This window comes from Pezoporus flaviventris, unplaced genomic scaffold, assembly GCF_033815535.1.
Source record: "Pezoporus flaviventris isolate CSIRO_AGI_PZ_B2104156 unplaced genomic scaffold, CSIRO_AGI_Pfla_v1 ptg000002l, whole genome shotgun sequence".
In the NCBI taxonomy this organism is placed as follows: domain Eukaryota; kingdom Metazoa; phylum Chordata; class Aves; order Psittaciformes; family Psittacidae; genus Pezoporus; species Pezoporus flaviventris.
The window spans coordinates 71177346-71190006 of record NW_026892550.1 but is presented as its reverse complement, the minus strand read 5'-3'; the positions used below and the strand labels follow the sequence as shown (position 1 = coordinate 71190006).

At 37.9% G+C, this 12661-nt stretch overlaps 1 long non-coding RNA gene across 1 annotated transcript in view; it reads left to right on the top strand.

Annotated features, from left to right (window-relative positions):
* LOC133263654 (uncharacterized) overlaps window positions 1-12118 on the top strand; it is a 57965-nt gene extending 45847 nt beyond the window's left edge. The window contains exon 3 of the long non-coding RNA XR_009741515.1: window positions 10734-12118. This is a non-coding gene — a long non-coding RNA (uncharacterized LOC133263654). The remainder of the gene's footprint in view (window positions 1-10733) is intronic.
* Window positions 12119-12661: the final 543 nt, after the last annotated feature.

Here is a 12661-nt window from a genome sequence, read left to right as displayed (position 1 = left end):
AGGTCAGGTATTCCTGCCTAGATTGTGATCTCTTGTGACCACCACTGATTCCTGCTGAGAATGAAGGAGAGTTGTGCTCAATCCCTCTGAATACCTTGCCACAGGCTGTTTGTGATTCTCAAATTTACAGGTCAAGGTGCTATAAAATATTTGAGCCCATTACCGAATGTTACAAACAATGGTTTAATTCCCTTTGCACAGGCTATAGTGAATTCACTTACTGGCCACCCAATGCGTGAAGTATTATAACTTGTGACTCTTAGTTTGTGCACCTGTGAGCAAAATTAGCTACCCAGCCAACAGTGAGAGGGCTCATCATTCCTCTTCTGTCACTGTGCTGGTATTCTCCGTATTGTACCAGGAAGCACAAAAGCTTTGGCGTTCCAGCTGCTGTTAGATCTGTTTCAAAAGCTTTTGGGGTAAACAGATGTGTTTATACCTTGCAGCAAGAAAATACGGTGTCCACCATTTCCATGAGCTAGCTGATTCTGATAAAACTGCCAGACACTCAGTATGTGATGATGGCAGCTGCAGGAGGCAGCAATCTGCAGGTGCTTATGGCTACGTAATGGCCTTTGAGCAATTTCTGGCTACCTGTCCTGCCTCTGTGGTGCTCATGCTTTGACCTCGTGCGGTCACATTAGGTCAGCATACATCAGGCCTTATCATGAGCTATTAACCAAAATCTGAGCAGGAAGGGAGTGAACAGTCACAATATTTTGGGAAGTGAATTTAGGCACTTTGATACTGAAGTCATATCCTAGGATAACTCCAGGGACTACAGCTAGACTGCCTGGCTTGGGAGTGCTTTTGAGACTACCCCAGCCTCAGCATGTATGGAGGGAACCTGGGCACCTGCAGCCTGCAGAGCTGCCCAGACTCATTTCTGTATCCATATTTTTGGAAGTGAAAGAAATTCAGAGAGTTTATCTTTTCTGTCTCTGGCACCCTCCAAATGCCAGTCACTAATCTTGTGTAAGTCTTGCGCAAACATGTATAAGCAATAGCTCTACGCAGTATTGGTGCTCTGATGTTCCCTGTTTTCTTTAAGCAACAGAGCATCAATTCAGACAAACAAAAATAACTTTATTAATGCCACTAGGAACAAATATAGGTACTTCATAAAACTTCAGTTGGTGCAAACTGGGGAAGTGTTCTCATCATGCTGCCTTTATCAAATAAACTGCTTCACTGCTTCTTCAATTTTTTTTTTTTTTTTAGATTGAGGTGTTAAACTTCACACAATTCCATTACATAATTTTTACTGTTTCACAACAGGAGGCTTGACATTTGATAGTCCTTTGCTCTCTATTCTGAAGCACCCTAATTGTGTATGAACGTATGCTGTAAATTGCTGTCTGTTCCTCAGAAATGGCTGCAGATACTTGTCACTTTGTAGGTCTTATCAGTACAATATGAAAGTACTGGAGATGGCAAGTAAGGAATGTGTGTGTTTTCTGAGGTAGTTATGCCAATAAGCTCTGGCCTGTTGTAAGACACAAAAACTGTGTTGCGACTTAGGTGAAAGTTTTCTGCACTTTGATGTTGATTAACATATAATTTTCATAGACTCTGAATTTATAATAATTCCTGTTTTTTGAAATAGGCATCTTTCAAGTCAGAGACTAATTTATTTCTTTTACTTTTTTTTTTTTTTTCATTTTGCAAAATGCAAAGGATTCTGAAAATCAGAGACAATCACAGTTCATTTGTATGTTAATCTTACCAGATAATCATCTTGGAAGACTGAATATGATTAACACCTTGAATCATAAAGTAGTGAAAATGTACAACCCTTGACAGGGACTGAAACATTTAATACAATGTAAAAACATATGCGCAGGACATTGTTTTCCAAATACTGAAAATTATAAGCAATTATCAAGTATCTTACCGGACTGTACTCATAACCTGGTTTTAGTGATTCTTTAACTGATACTATGCTTCACTTCTCAGCAACCTGATTTTAGGATAATCACCCTAGATCCATGATTGACACTCTTCCTGCTTGATGCAAATATTTCTGTGGTGTACTTTAAGGGGGTAATCAAGGCTGGAGATGAAATAAGGCACTCTTGTGACAATTGAGAAGGGAAGAGCTTAATTTGGCAGTTTTCATCAGTGGGGTATCTGGCAGAAAATCCAGGTGGTCCTGAGTCAGCTTGAGCTAAACTTCTAGGGAAGTGAGCTTGCAGATGCCAATTTTCTTAGCCTAACCTAAGTCTTATTTTCAAGACCTTTTCTTGAAGTGGGTGTGTGTATGTGCAACTTATGGGTGTGGCCAATTGCCAGAAAATGTATTGGTTAATAATTACTTAGGATGACACTTATCTATGATGTAGATATCCTTTCTTTCCATGAAGGGTTTACAGATGGCTAACTCCATCCTTTGCATACCCATTTACACTCAAATAGGATTTTTATTTTTTTTTTATTACCTATTTTCTCAGAACAGAAGGTAGGGTAACAGAGATGGTGTCAAAGGATGTTGGGTTTCTTCTGACTCCCAACCATGTTTGCAGCTTATAAATGTGGGTGCTGTTTGTGACTTCAGAATATGGTTGTGAATAGTTTGTGATTTTTTTTATTTTTTTTTCTTTTATGGTGCTAATAACAATTTTCTTGTAGCTAGCATCAACCATTAAGTAGAAACTGCCTTTTCAACTCTGAAATGGAATTTTGTATCTCAAATCATTCCAGGACATGCCATCAGACTGCATCCTTAGTGGTTGCTTCCTCATCCCTTCAATGAAAGTTGCAGTAAGGAAAAAACCGGCGCTCTATCCCTCAGTGAGCAAGTTCAGAGTAGGTCAGACATTGACATTCTTACATGCCTATAGCAAGAAAATAAAAATAAAAAAATAGGGGATGTAAATCATGGTGGTTTGTTCAGTGAGGCGAATTTTCATGTCAGGTGGTGGCAGTGCTTCACTGTTGTATGCCCTTAAGCTATGTAGGGTCAAACTATTGCATTCTATAGCATAACTACTCGCAGTACTACATTCAGCAATGTTGAGTATGTTAGCCTCTTAAGTTAATACAACATGCTGGGCCATTTGATATCAAAGATAATACGTTAATGGAAAATGTTGGTTTTCATTTTAACTTCAGGTAACATGACCTCTTGGGATGGCAATACATTCTAATCTAGTATTTTCAACATGCCAGAAAACATATAGGTTCTATTTTGAAATTGTCTCTTTCTACACTGGTGGTTTTTCTTTAGTATTTGGAGGTTGGGGAAATATTCTTGGTTGTTCCCCAGTGCTAACTTTGTTATTTCATGAACTGGAAAAATATAAGGGAATTTTTCAAACAATTTAATGTTTTCAGTCTGAAGTATGCTGAAAAAAAAAAAAGAAAAGTTTCAAAATATTTTGAGGAATGACTGAAATAATAAAATGAGCTTTGGATAACATTATTTTTCAATGCAATTGAATAATTCACGTCAATGCATACAGTAGGACTAAGGATAAATGGAACAAGGGTATCTGAAATAAGAAAAAGGAAAACTTAAAATGAGATCATGAAAAGAGTTCTGCATCATGAATTTAAATCCCCATGACATAGTTGAATGCATTTTAGACCCTCTTGGAGTACTTTCGGTGACAGTTATTTTGGGAGAGAAAGCACAAAGTGAAATTTGTAATGAAGGTGAACTTTAAGTCTTGGAACTCTACAGGAGGGTTTATCTCATGGTCATGTACAGGTGGTTTCAACATGAAGATTGTTCCACCTAGTTCTCCCATGTTGGTGGATCTGAGAGGTGACCTGCTTCCAAGTGTGCTGGTCTGGCAGATATTCTCAAAAAAGACTTTTTTTTTACTTTAGGAGCTGAAGTTCTACCCAGGCTTGGAGTCAGCAGTGGCCAGCATGCTCAGTTTCTCAGTGATGTGTTCTCTTGTGTAGTGTATGTTCATGCTGTTAAAGTTTTGATACAGGTTTAAGTAGGCGCAGAGAACTGGAAAGGTCCAATGCAACCAAAAATAGGAGGACTAAAGAAGACAGTTGAGCATCAAAATTAACCTACAATATTTCTATCAATAAGAATTTATATTCACACAACAATGACATATAAAGGATCAGTTACAATGTTTATGTAAAATCTTGCTGGTTTGTTTGGTTTTTTTTTTTTTATGAGGAGGGTTTTTTTTCCCCTCAATTATTCTTGGGTGAAATCACAGCTTAACCAGTGGTCAGCCAAAAACAGTGATGGTTTGAGAGCAGGTAGAAAGCAAAAGATGGCTTTGGCCATTGAAAAAGATATGTTTAATTTACAGCAGTATAAAATGCCATTACATTTATTACAGGTAATGGTCTAATAATCATGGCAAGATAAAACCCCTTTTATTAGGTTTTCATTGAATTACACCGTAAAAAGTAGCTGTAAAGGGTCTTCACTGTAATTTGATTCAGCTGTCTGGTACTCATACTGTACCTTCTCACGTTCTTTAATAAGGACATTTTGGGATGTCCTCTGAAAAGATCAGTAGGTTATGATTTCTTTCTTTTGTAAGTTACAGTAAGCAACATCTGTACTTTTGTACAGCCCTACTGCTCTTTTAAAGCATGCTGACAAAACCATTTCAATATAGCGAAACTGCTCACTGCAACTTCTCTAGAGAAAATGAAACTGAATTTGATGGCCTGGCTGTTCCTGACAATACATTTTATCATGAATACTGTTGAAGTTTCAATTTGCTCATAGAAAAATATCTGAGTTGCCTTATTTGTTCTTGGTGTGAACTTTGTGTTACATAGGTGAATATTGATGTACATAACGATTCAACAGATTCAGCAATGGAAATTATGAACAGCAAAATGCAACAAAATAGAGTCATTCTGTTTATTAGCTTGTAAGTCCATCTAAGTTATCCACAGTTGGATAAAGTCTAAGTAGAAACATCAACTTTATCTGTGTGGACTTGCTTATATAGAATATTTGCATTGGAAACATGCAAATGACATTCTACAAAGCTTAGGAAATCTTGTCTCTGTGTTCAGCTAAAGCATTTACCTTGCTGAAACATGAATTCAAGTGTTTATTTAAGTATATAACTTTGATCTTAAAAATACCAGAAATTCCCACAGAAATTTCCTAAAAATCACTACCTTGAACATGAGAATTTGAAGAACTGGGTTAAAAAAAAAAACTGACCAAAATAAAACCCAGTACTCTCCCACCCCAAATGAAAAAGATACTCCAACCATTGTAAGAATTATTCACAATTGTTCCTTTAGCTATGGTTTTTGAGTACTTGGCTGTTTGATACTTTTGCAGAAATCAGAGCCTTCTGTAATCCTGTTGTCATTCAGTGATAAAACAAGAGGACAATAAAAGGGGAAAAGGATACTTTGATCTTGGATTGGAACAAGATCTGCTAAGCAAGAATTTATGGGTGTTCTTAAGGACAAAACAGACCTAAATGTTGCGATGTAGTTTGTTTTGTATTTTTTTACATTTTGACCTTGGTAAATACTAGAAAGGAATGTTTTTAATGTGGCTTATGGTAGTTTCTGTATTTGTGGTAAGTGTGCTTTGTTAGGATGAGGTGTGGGTTTCTAGTGCTTCTGTAGAGCAATAAATAAGATACTTTTATACATCTGGAAGTAGACTTGAACAGAATATTCAAGCATCTGCATGCTTTGCCTAACATATTCACAATTCTTCAAAGTTCAGGTTTACAGACAAGGTTTATGCAAAGGTTTAAGACTACAGGAAATGAAAACAGATTGCCATAATGAACATTGTGGTTGTCAGGATGGTTTGAGCTCTTGGAAATACACACTTGCGAATCTTTAATTTGCTGAGTGAAGGGTATGTGGGTTTTGACATACATATGAAAACACAGGTTCTGAAGTCAGCAGGTGGCTTTCAAAACTCATGCACAATAGTTTTGCAAGTGAAACTGTCTGCAGAATGCTTGGCATCTACTGAATTTGAACAGTGAGAAAAAGGATCTGGTGCTGTTTTGCCCTGTTACTCTAGGGAGTGTATTTTATGCAGAGGGCCCAGAGATAAGATGTCTGTGCCCTTACTTTCTTATTTTTTTTATAGCCAGAGAGGTGTATGAGGAGAAAGCTTTCTGGAAAGGAAATACTGAACTGGGATAATTTCATTTTCTCCAAATATGATGTTTTGTACGCAGGTGTAACTGCCTATGAAAAGAGTTGTGATTGCAGGTCTGGGAAACAAATGATTTGCTACGAATCTGTTGACAGAATTTCCTTCATGTGAACAGCCCTTAGATTTAGCTGTCTTTCAGAATTGTTTTCTTTTTGAATGAACACCTTGATCTATCTATCCCATCCATCTCTTTGCTGTCCGATCAAGCTTAAAATAACTAAACTGTGTTACTCTGCCTCAGCTGTTTTCTCCAAGTGACATGGTTGCTTGCTTGCTTCTCTTGTGAAGTGTGACTTGAGCATATATAACCTCATCTATCAGGTTTGCTTATGTTGCATTAATTTGGGCTTTTCAGATTCTTTCTCTAAAACATGTATAAAATGCGTGCTGTGCTCTGTTGCTCCCTGAGCAGGCTTTCAAAACTTAATGTCCCAATTCTTGTAACAAATTCATGTATGATTTGACAATACTGCCTAAAGATTGTGTACTGCTGATGCTTTTTACCACTTTTAACTTCTCTTTGCATTCTGCAGGCTCCTGGTTTTCTTTCACAACAAGTATTTTAACTTCACCTTCAGAGGACCTTACTTCACTTTCCACTTTTCACATTGTCTTTTAACCATAAAGGGAACTTTGCCTAGGTCCATTCCCTTTAAACAGACACTTCTGTATGCTTTTTTCCCATCTTGACCCCATATTAGATACAACAAAATTTCTAGGAACATATGTCAGCCCCAGTCATTCAAACACTTTACTTAAGCTCTACAAATCATGACAGTGACTCTTCTGCATACATGTCACCTGTCCATCTTGATGATGTGTCCCCTTTATTTTCCAATGACACTCCAGTTTGTCCCTATTGATCAGCTTTATTCAGTTTTACTTTTCAATAATGGCTTTTCTGCAATAAGTTCATAACCTGTGGCTTGCTTGTGAAGTGCTGCTGCAGTGAAATTAGACAATGCATTTTGGTCTGCAGGAAGGGTTTAAGTTTAGGGGGCTTCTGTTCATCTCCTGTCAGTTGTTAGCCTTTTATTTTAAATGCTGGCTGCTCCAAGTGAAAATCTTATTAGTATACTATAGTTGGAAAGTTGCTCTAAAATTTATTCTGTACCTTTGTCCAAGACAATAGAGGGACAATTAACAAAAAATTCTCTGTGCAAAAAGGAATTAGGCTAACAGCTCATGATGGTTCATTCTCTATTAGCATTTGTTCAGAATGACTTCGGCAGTTTGAGAACAGAATTTCGTTATCACTTGTTGAACTGCACTTAAAATTCTTGGCTGAGGTTTCAGTATTTATGGTTTATGTAAAATATTGGATTTGTTTGTTCTTCACCCTGATTTTACAGCATGAGAATTTATGCAAGGATGTGATTTTTTTTTGACACTTACTACTGAATTTAAATAAAAACTGTTGTTATGTTGCATTAGACAAATAGAACACACGTTGCACACTGTGAGAGCTAGTTGCATAGATGTTTTTCTGTCTTGGTTAATTAGAGAAGGAAAAAATTTCCTCAAGATTTAAATGTTCAAAAAATAATTTTATGCTCTGCTATGTTTCTGTGCGTTGTTAGCAAAATGTCTTACTAGATCAGTAAAAAATGAATGCATAATCCATGGAAGTTGATAGGCACTCATTCACTTTGAATGCTTTGAGTCAGGATCTAAATTATATTCCTTCAATTTCATCTCATTTTTTTTTACTGTTTATTTTTCTGTCTTTAAGTGTTCTTCCACAGTTAGCTTTTATGGCCTTTAAAAAATGTTATAAGCTTTAAAAAAGGACAATGTTCTCAAAGTTTTATCCTTAGTCTTCAATTCTGTCCTTAATTAATTTAATTATTGTGGACTTTATTTCAGTGGATTAAGTGTTACTTGTACATAGTCAGTCAAACATTTTAAATTGTTGTGGGATAAAAATGATGGATGATATACTGCAAGTCCCTTCTAACTGAAATATTCTATTCTTAGAAATATTCTGTTCTATGTTATTACCAGGTCTTGTGGACAGCGATGTTCTGATCATTGTGCACTATTGCATATACATAGGTGCTCAGAAGTTGCAGGAAAAAAACTCAAGAATCTTTACTGAATGAATCCTTTCAACAATGAATATTCTCCTGGCAAAGTCCATGCAAAATGGAAATAAAACAAGTGTCCAGTATATAGATCTGTTTGATATAACAGAGCCCACTTTGGTGGGAGTCTAGATGACTGACTTTGGTGTTTCAGTACCACAACGTCAGCATTAGACCACAGTATCTCCACTTAATCTGTGGTGCAGGAGCTTACTGTTTAGTCTGCTGATTACTCATGGGGTACCATGGTTTTTTTTTTCTGAAACCAGCATATGTGAGGTGTTGACAAATAGCCTCATCCTGGCAGGAAAAAGATCCTGGCTTTGCAACTTTGGACATAAGTACTGTTGCCTATATTGTGTGGTGTGCATGGGATAGGTAAAAAAAAAAAAAATAAAATTTTACTAGTACTTTGAAGAAGCAGGGTACTTTGGAAACATTCTCCCTGTCTTGCACTTTGGGTTATGAAAACTGTTTACATTTTGTCAGGACTAGTAATACATTTCTTATGAATAAGTACGTATTTGGATGAATATGTTAAAATTTATGTAGCAGGCAAAGTAACCCCTAATCTGATGAAAATATTGTTTTGAATCAGTTTTTAACAGTAGGCTCTTAAATTTCTTCTGGTATTCTATGGTGGTGAGGTCAAACTTAACTTTCTGATATCCTGAGAGAAGAGAAGCCAAGAGATATGCTCATCTTGTAAAATGTATCAAGAATGTTAATTCAAATAAGTAATTTGTTTTTCTACAGTACAAAAGTTGAAGACAAACTAAAAGTAGAGCTCTCCAAAATGTTTTAATAACTCTTGAAGGATGCTGGTGGGGTATAAAAAAATGCTACTTTTTAATTTAAAATAAATCCAACTTCTGCCTAATGTGTGTGGTGGGCAATTTGCAATTATGACCTTCATAATGAGATTCCTCTATGAAATGAGAGGTGTATTATGATTTAAGTAGAGTTGTAGTTCTGCTTAATTTGTGACCTAGGGGTCAGGAGTTATTTGGTGTAATAACACTGTGGTAATGTGACTCTTCAAGGCACATTTGTATCATGAGAAATCATACCTAGTTATAAGAAGCATGCTGATTTATTATTTTTTTCCTTACCAATTCAAATGTGCTGCTCTATCAGTCGCCTTTTTATATTTTTAAAGCACCAGTTATCATGGTTTTTCATAAAATCGTAGAATCATAAAACAGTTACAGTTGGAAAGGACCTTAAGATCATCATGTTCCAACCCCCCTGCCATGGGCAGAGACACCTCCCACTAAACCATGCCACCCAAGGCTCTGTCCAACCTAGCCTTGAACACCATCAGGGATGGAGAATTCACAACTTCCTTGGGCAACCTTGGGCCTCACCACCCTCAGAGTAAAGAACTTCTATATATATAACCTAGATTTCCCCTGTATAAGTTTGAATTCATTACCCCTTGTCCTATCACTACAGTCCCTAATGAAGAGTCCCTCCTCAGCATCCTTATAGGCCCCCTTCAGATACTGGAAGGCTGCTGGCTGCTATGAGGTCTCTACACAGCCAGCCCCAACTTTCTCAGCCTGTCTTCATATGGTAGATGCTCCAGACCCCTGATCATCCTCGTGGCCTCCTCTGGACTTGTTCCAACAGCTCCATGTCCTTTTTATGTTGAGGACACCAGAACTGTACACAATACTCCAGGTGAGGTCTCATGAGAGCAGAGTAGAGGGGCAGGATCACCTCCTTCGACCTGCTGGTCACGCTCCTCTTGGTGCAGCCCAGGATACGGTTGGCTTTCTGGGGTGTGAGTGCACACTGAAGCTGGCTCATGTTCATTTTCTCATCGACCAATATCCCCAAGTCCTTCTCCACAGGGCTGCTCTGAATCCCTTCTCTGCCCAACCTTTAGCTGTGCCTGGGATTGCCCCGACCCAGGTGTAGGACCTTGCACTTGGCTTGGTTGAACTTCATAATGTTGGCATCAGCCCAGCTCTCAAGTGTGTCAAGGTCCCTCTGGATGGCATTCCTTCCCTCCATCATATCAAATAGATCTGAAGCTCTTAGCAGCATGTGATTTACAGAAATTTACACATTTCTATTGTTTCCAGTATGCAGCCATAGTCTTTTGTTTACTCTTTGCTGAAAATTCAGAGCCTTTTGTCAGTGATTTGGGTGTGCTTTAGCTCTTTGTCACTGTTCCCATTCTTGTGGCTTGGGTGACTATTAACTGAAATTAAATTTCAAATTTTATTATTGTTTTTAACTACCAGGAGACAGTCCAAACCTGTAAGAGAAAAAGAACTGTTTGGACTTTTCAGCTAAGCATTCAAATGTCTTGCACTGAGACATCATTAACTTTTTTTCTTGTTGAATACGCAAGTATCTCTCAGGGATAAGAAGAATGCCAGCTCTACCTTACAGTCTGTGTGTGTATCTGAGGAAATGCTGTCATCTTCAGTTTCAGCAGTAATAACACTCCAGCAAGTTCTTTCTTTCTGTTTGATTTTACTGGCACTGTTTCCCCAGTACTGTTTCTGCAGGCAGCTGGAGGTTTCTGCAGGTTCAGAGGCTGGATTCAAGCTGAAAGGAGAGACTTCCTGCAGAAGACTCAGCCCAGGGCCCTGATAATGCCGTTATAGCAGGGGTATTGAGGAGTCTTGAGCTGTTGGAGATGGCCCTGTGTATGTACTACACCCTGCAATCTGCACCCAGGTTTTTCTGACAGGGAACAGTATCTAGGCAATCTCTCATTGCTTGATATAGGCTCACCCATCTTACAGGCTGCTTAAAAATGCCAAAGCTGTTGCTAGAGCAGTGCTGAGTCTAAAGAACAAGACGGTATAAGCATGATATTTCAGCATGTTCTCATAGTGATATTAAGTGGAGTTACTCAGTTTACAGTGAGCTTGAAATGAGGACAGGTCTCGTTCAGACATGTCCATATACTCCTGTAAACACAAAGCCTGAGATGCAGCCACGGATCAATATGCCCTCAGTACGACTGGAAGTTTGCAGGAGTAGATTATGCTGTTCTTGCTGGAAATGGATATTGATTGCCTCTGGGAATAGACATGGGATGAGGGACAGAATGTTGCATACGCGCCAATTAAGAAACACATCAGGGATTGTTAATCTCTGTCCCAGCCAGCTTTTTAGAAATGCTTTTGATGAAGATGTAATAAACACAAAGTGTCAGGGTCAAAAATAGCAACAGCTGCTATGAAAGAAAGGAGAAAGTAGTCTTTCTTTGCCACCTGATATCCTTGTTGCAACAGGCAATCCAGTGAAAGCTCAATCAGATGAGTTTATAATGGGGTTGTCAAACCTGTGCACTGCACCCATCATGACTGTTCTGATGGAAGTGGCTGCAGGGTTAAATGATATTTTAAAGTGATTTCTGTGCAGTATTTATTGCTTTATTCGTAACAGATTTAAGATACAATATCTAAGTGTTCTCTTTTTGAAACAAATCTAAGGAACGGCCTTACATTGCTGCTATCCTTTCACGTACACTTCATAAAATAAGTTGTACCTGTTGAAAAATGAATGAGCCTACTTCATTAAATAGTGGAGACAAATATATATCAAATGAAATCTTCAAATTAGAAGATGCTTCACAGATGGCTTGTGGCTGGTCTCTTAAAATTGTTAAGTTCAAGGTAGGCAATTAGCTTCAATACATTTTTATGAAGTATTCATGGAGTTAGATTTTATAGTAGCATTAGTTTTCATTTTACCTTAATTTATCATCAGACACTTCACTCAGGGACACCAGGAACTTGCCTCTACCCCTTCCCTGCTTAGCATCCTACCTGCTTATTTTGGCAGCCTTGAATACATTATTCTGTCATCTGACACAATGTCAAATTGTTTCTGGTATAAGCGGGGATAGCATGAGTGCAAAAACAAGTCCAACCTCCCTTTCACACTGGCTGCAGAGACTGAGAGGTGAAATTTCCTCTGAGAGGAGTAATAGAAATGTATACTTCCATATTATGGATGGGTGGTTTTGTCTGTATACTGTTGTACTGGGTGCAGAGAAGAATGACAGCTAATGGCCGAGGGAAAATATAATCTCTTTCACATTTGATTTATAATGGCTTAATATGATATGTCTGGAGACTATGGACAGGCAGAGAAGGGCTGAGAAAGGAAGATAATCCTGGGTTCAGAGCCTGACTGGAGAAAGCCAAGTAGGTTTTGATAAGCCTTCAACTTTTTGAAAAACATTTTATAAGCTGAAGAACTTCAGAAAGTACCTGGGGAGAGACAGCTTTGAAGGTCTAATTTTTTTATCCTGAGTTCACCTATGGTAAGAACGAAATGGCAGTTAAATAGTTCTGCTTGTGCCTCTTTTCTCATTCAAATTCTGGAGAGGTCACTGCACTGACACAAAAGCATTTGTAGTCCTTAAAATTGAATGCAGTGTTGCAAGTATCCATTATCAGAATATGCAAACCAGAAATGT